Here is a 7,128-nt window from a genome sequence, read left to right on the forward strand (position 1 = left end):
ATTTCCGAGAAAATTCTATATATGGCAATAATATAAACAGTTTATCATTTTAGTACGGGGTTGCTTAGTTATGTAGAAAATTCTTCAAATTTTGGAAAAAATATGACCTCGAAAAAGTTGTATTACCTTTCAACTACCAACACTTGGAGCCAAAATATTTGATAGAGTTATAGGCAAAAACTCCTGTATTAGCTAATATCGATATTTTACACGGGGCATTTTTATAATACGATCATTTTTAGAAAGTTTAAACTTGATTTTCTAAAATTTTTCAAATGGAACACCCTGTATTTTATTGAGCTATTTTATTCACATATTGGTCCACTTTAACTTTTATTAAGCATGTTCTATATCTATAATTGTTAGTTTTTAAGATATAGCAACATTTCTGAAAAAAACTTAATTTTTATTATTTTATAGAATATGACATATAAATATTAACTAATAAAATTAACCCAAAATGGAATGATAAATTATGAACAGACAAGTTGATACAATGTGATAGTTTTTTCCAAAGCCATTTCGTGTGACTGAAAATAATAAAAATTAGGTTTTTTCAGAAATGTTGATATATCTAACAACTTTAGGTGCAGAACATACTTAATAAAAGTTGAAATGGACTGATATGTGAATACTATAGAACAATAAAATACAGGGTGTTCCATTTGAAAAGTTTTAGATAATCAAGTTTGAATTTTCTTAAAATGATCGTATTATAAAAAAAATGCCCTGTATAAAATATCGATATTAGCTAATATAGGAGTCTTTGCCTAACATTTGCCTATAACTCTGTCAAATATTTTTGCTCCAAGTGTTATTAGTTGAAAGTTAATACAACTTCTTCGAGGTCATGATTTTTCCTAAATTCGAAGTTTTCTACATAACTTGGCAACCCCGCACTAAAATGTTAAACTGTTTTCTCAGAAATCCATATGTTTAAAAATATACAGGGTGTTCCATTTAAAAATTGTAATATTTGGCGTGTCCCGTTTTTACTCATCGCCCTGTGTGTTTCAAATTAATTTTGTCCTTTAGGTTTTTTGATTCTGTACAACCTTTATATAAACCTTTTTTTCTGTATTATGAATAACAAGGGAGTTATTTTACTTTCTTGCACTAATGATCCACCCTGTATACAGGGTGTTGCAAAATGTTGTTCAGAGAATTCTAGAGTAGATTCTACATAGAACATACGAAAAAAAATTATAAACGTAAGTTCACAAATGCTTCATTTTTGAAATATAAGGTGTCAAAAAAATTTAAAAAATATGTTTTTTATTGATAATTTCTAAATTTTTCTTTGGAAATCGTTTAAATTTGGGCCATTAGGGGCGTAGATATAGGGGGTTCCTATTGATTTTTGACCAGTAAATCTACACCACTGGTCTTTCTACTGTTTTTTCCAATGAAAAATATATAGAAATTATCAATAAAACATATTTTTTTTTGACATCCTCTATTTCGAAAACAAAGCATTTGTAGACCTACGTTTGTAGGAATTTTTTCGTATTTTTGGATGTATAATCTGCTCTAGAATTCTCTGAATAACATTTTGCAACACCCTGAGTATGCAGTCCTCATAGCGATCACAGGGTGATAAACTCTTATTTGAATTCCTTATTTTGTGAATTGAATTCGAAATTTTTTTATCACAAAAGCTCTCTTTTTGGCTGTAGAAATTATTTCCCTAAAAAAGCTATGTGACCACTTCAATTTTCACTACCCTTCATTGCCTATATTAAAAAAAAGAACTACTTTGATTTTTCTCACAGTTGGTATAACAAAATATATCTAAGCTCTAATCTAATTTATTAATTATTTTTAAAATGTAGCGCAATTTTTTCAAATACGTTATTAAGTAGGCAGAAGTTTTCATTTGCAATTAAGGTGCCTACAAAGAAAGGTGAGTTCTGTGAATCTTTATTTCATTTTCTGTCATCAAACTAAAAAACTATTGTACAAAAAAACTGCTAAGTTGTGATATAAAGCAATTAGTTATTAAACGAAATTGAAATTTTGGGACCCCCAAACATTTGGAAATTGTAAAAGAAAGAAAATTAAATGTCAGAGAAAGAAAGTTTGGTAATGTTGGCAGTTATATATAATTACATATAATTTCTTGTATTGAAAGAATTTAAAGAAACATTAAAATAAAATTAAAAAAACAAAATGTTTGAATATATTTCAATACCTTTTGCAAAAATTTTATATTTCTCAAATTTATGAAAAATTTTTACTTGGTAATATTTTTCTTAAATAAACTGAACATTATTTCTTTATATAAATAAATAGACAAACTTTATCTATACCTATTCTACGACCTCAAACAATTCTATACTAAAAACGTCTATTCTAATGACCTCTAACAACTCTATTCTAATGACCTCTAATGACTGTTCTAATTGCCTATAATGACTGTTTTAATGACCTCTATTCTTGTAATGACTCTATTCTAATAACCTCTAACAACTATTCCAACGGCCTCTAACAATTCTAATTTAATAACTTTTAGCAATGACCTCTAACGACTCTATTGGAATGACCTCTAATAACGTTTAATAATCTATATCCTAATGTCAAAACATCTCTATTCTAATAACTTGATTCTAATGACCTGAAACAACTCTATTCAAACAACCCTACTAAGTAGGTAGCATAAACACAATGTGTTTTCAAATAAATTTTCTGAAAATTGAATATATTTTTAGTAAAAATTGTTCAGTATATTGCTACAGATAAAGATAAGTTAATAAGTTTTACAAATCAGCAAAATTTTTGTTTTAACTCTAAGGGATGCAACTTTTTTGATATTTTCTCATACAAGAAGTGTATTCAGTAAATAAATAAATAAATAATACAAATTGGAATAATGGATTATCTGGAACTCAAATTAAGAAAATTTGTTACAAATGCATACAGTTTGAGAGTAAAAGAAATAAAGTACTGCACCTATAATTCAACTTATACTTTTACAAAATGGCTAAAAATTTATCAACTTGTAGTATTTATTTACTATAATCGGACAAATAGGGTAATCGATAATACGAAAGTAGGTAAATCAGTAGCAAATTTAATTTAAAAAAAATTCAAGTAGAGAATCATAATAAACAATCATTTTTTAGGTAACCATAATTGAATTTGTAACATAATCTAATAAGAGCTTGTATTTCATTTGTTTTATCCATTCGTTACATATGTATATACTTGTAAGATAAATATATGAAACTAATACCTTCCATATTTGCCAATGTAATAATTATAATAACTGTAAAAAGTGCCTTTAAGATTATGAATACAATCTGCCGTTGTAACAACTACTGTAGTGATTTTTAGACTTTATTTCCCCCTAATAAATGTTGTGCGCAAAGTTATCTTTTGTTCGAAACCACTATACAAATTTTTAAATAACAATTAAAAATTTGGTAAACTGTACATAACGGTGGTTATGGTAAAATAGTGTAATACAAAAATGTTCTCCGTTAAGGGATATTTCTGTATTACATTTAGTTTACTTGTTATATTTCTACTTGATGCATACTTTCTGTTTTTATTGTTATCATAATAAAGGATGAATGCTCATGTAAATTTGAAAAACTGTTATAATGTCCAGTCAATATAAAACTGTATGTATGTTTATCTCATACTGTATATTGTTAAAATTTATGATTATTAAATGCTCATAAACATACAATTTGTCCAGTTTATTTCATTTATATGATTGTCTGAATCAGTCATAGAATCTGGATTTCAGAATTATAATTTTTTATCAGCATCAGAAGTATATAGTCTTTCCGATCTCAATTGAAGGCCAGAGAGCTAGGCAGTATGTACCAGGTTCGGTCGCAACGCACGCAGCACATTGAAATATTTGAAAAACTTGTTCCCATATTTATTTAGCCATACCCATATACAGGTCTAGTCCACGACCAGTTGAAGAATACGCGCGCGGGCAAACGCCGCGCAAACAGACGCGCACTGGGCGACGGCCATAACTTTCAGTTGTTGACAAATTGCCAAGCAACAATGCAGAATGATTTTATTGTTGTTTATTTTTATTTAATAACTTTTCTAAACAAAAACTAACGACCTTTCCTCATCCTTATCTGGCAAGGATATGTTCATACCTTCCCGTTGGATCTTGGTGAGCAGTTTAATGAAAATGTAAATGTTTTTTGATATGTCATAACCAAAATTTACCATGAGTATAATAAAATTGTTTGAGGAGATAAATAATTAAAATATGTTGTTGGCCCAATAAGCATATAATAGAAATTTTCTACATGTTATATACAAATTTTTATTATTTTTTACCTTTAGCAGAAAACTTTTTTAGGGATGCCTATAAAACTCGTGCTAGGCGTGTTTGTAAAAATTCGATTTCTTCGTTTAACAAAAACGAGTTTTTATTATTTAATTAATGCCTTTACAGAAAAATGATTTTTATCATAAAACTAATGACAAGACAGATGAATCATGAAAACAAAACAACTCAATCTTTTATTTTACGTTTTTAACGTTCTTTTTACTATTTTATATCTATGTGCACTAGGTTCCCGTTCCAATTCTCAACAAGGCATTTTTATACATGTTCAACTAAATTCGGAAAGACTATACCTACTTCAGAAATAAACAGTGTAAAAATAGATATTATTAGAAACTTTTTCCCACTCATAAACACTTTCAAAGAAAAGATGAAAATCAAGAAGTACCCAGTCAGGACTATGAGCAAGGTGGTGGATGATGTTCCAACCGGATGAATCCAAGAGTTGGTATTGGACATGGGGGGACGTGCATTGTTATGCAACAAGCACACTCCCCTTGTTAACATTTCCCTTCTTCTGTTCTGTTCGCACTACGTAGTGTTTTCAGGGTATCATAGTACTTCACAGCATTAATTGTGTCCTACTTTTTTCCTTTGTTCATCATGAACAATATCATTCTGCCAGCTTTATACTCACGATACCAATTGTACACATTAGTATGATTCATCGCACTATCCCCCTAAACAGTTTTGATTTCACTAAAACAGCGCCATTTCCTTTGCAAGAAGAAACCGGATTCATTCAACACGTCACTACAACAACAGTTCTTAACTGATTAGGAAAATTGAGCGCGCGTTCTGCCCCCAGCAAAAACAAAAACCACATATAGTATCAGTTTCAGTAGGTACCTACTTATTTTGTGGATATGTCTCATACTTAAATGCCATGGCAAGTAATAGAAAATAATCGAGCTCACCTTAATAAAAGTAGGTAAAACAAGATAGACATTTTCCTTTCGTCTTTTCTTAATTTACTTGCTACAAGAGTGATATTTAACATGTTTGTTAGATTAATGACCAGTTTTAGCTAAGCATCCAGTTTAAAAAATGATTGAAATTTGTGAGTTTAAGTTTGGGTATCTGCATGGACTTTAAGCCCTAAATGCATAAAGGTGGAAACAAATCAGAAAATAGTATTATTTTTTATTATTTATTATCATTCTAAATTAGTTTTTATGGCTTCTATCCTAACTACCTGTGTCCCTTATTATATTCAATTTTCTCATAGTAGTTATGATTTAAACATAAAACTACCTGTTGTGGTTCTATAATAAAAAATTTAATTAACAGATAACTATACATCTAGACAACAGAATTTTTCACAAAAAAAACCGGACTCCCTCTGAATTGAATTTGTTAAGAAAAGAAAATAATTCTGTACTTGACAACAAAAATTAAATAAAAAACCAGTTTTTTCCATAATTTCCATAAAGAAAACAAGATACAGACCATTCCCTACTCTTATGGTAATCGGTTGAACTGCATCACTACCAACACCAATATATGTATTTTTATAATAATATTATTGTTATTTTAATATTTTGTTGCACAAAAATAAGAATTCTGTGAGGAAGTCTTGTTGATAGATTATTCGATTTGTTCAAGATGTATTATTGGGATTTCTAATCCCGTTGATTTTTCTGTTTCATAAGTAAATAAATAAATAATTATATATATATAATTAAAATCTTCTTATTAGTGGGATTAAAGCCTATTTTTTAGATGAAACTCTTTTTTCTACGTAAAAGCTTTCGCAATATTTTATTGCTTCTTCAGTTACACTATAAGTTATAGATATAATAATAATAATTTACAATATAAATGTGGATTACTTACAAGAAACTGAGTTATTGATATTTATATACAGATTGACAGATTTTGGACATTTACATCAAATGACATTCATAAATTTAGGAAAACAAAAACAAAAATTATTTTATATTTATATAGAATTAATATTAGTGTTAGTATTACTAGTGCTATGATTTAGATTTTTATCTATAGAAAGTATGTTGGAAAATATAATGTTAATATCTTTTGTATCTGTTTTTTTATTTAGAGTATTTTCTTCCTGGTTAATATAAAACATTTCTAAAGAACATCTTTTAGAATAATCCTTTTCTGTTGTTAAAATTTTAAAATTTTCAAAATCCATTTTATGTCCTGTAGAATTAACATGTTGTGAAAGTGCACAAGCATCTGGTCTTAATCTAATATCACTTTTATGTGAAGAAATTCGAGACTTAATATTTCTAGAAGTTTGTCCTATGTATAACTTATTACAATTTAAACAATTTATTTTATAAACTACATTAGATCTATTTTCGATTTTTACTTTATCTTTAACTTTTGAGAATAGATTTCTTACTGTTTTTATTGTTTTATTTGCAATTGTAATATTACTTTCTTGTTTTAAAACATTTTTAATTTTTGGTGTTAATTCTTTTATATATGGAAATGATTTATATTTTTTAATATTAGAATTTAATATGTGTTCATTATTTAATATATTATTTTGATTATCATTATTATTAATTATGTTATTTGATCTTCTAGTTGAAAAAAGGAGTTTATTAATTAATTTTTTTGGGTAAGAATTTTCGAGAAATAATGTTTTTAATTTTATTATACTTTCTTCTTTTAATGTTGGATGACATATTTTTTCTATTCTGTTTTTCATACCAAGTACTAAATTTATTTTTGTTTTTTCAGAGTGATAAGAATAGTAATTCATATATCTACCAGAATTCGTAGGTTTTGTATACCAATCAAGTTTAATTTTATTTTCTGGAGTTCTAATAAGTTTG

The sequence above is a fragment of the Anoplophora glabripennis genome, unplaced genomic scaffold, assembly GCF_000390285.2.
Source record: "Anoplophora glabripennis isolate ALB-LARVAE unplaced genomic scaffold, Agla_2.0 scaffold314, whole genome shotgun sequence".
Classification (NCBI taxonomy): Eukaryota; Metazoa; Arthropoda; class Insecta; order Coleoptera; family Cerambycidae; genus Anoplophora; species Anoplophora glabripennis.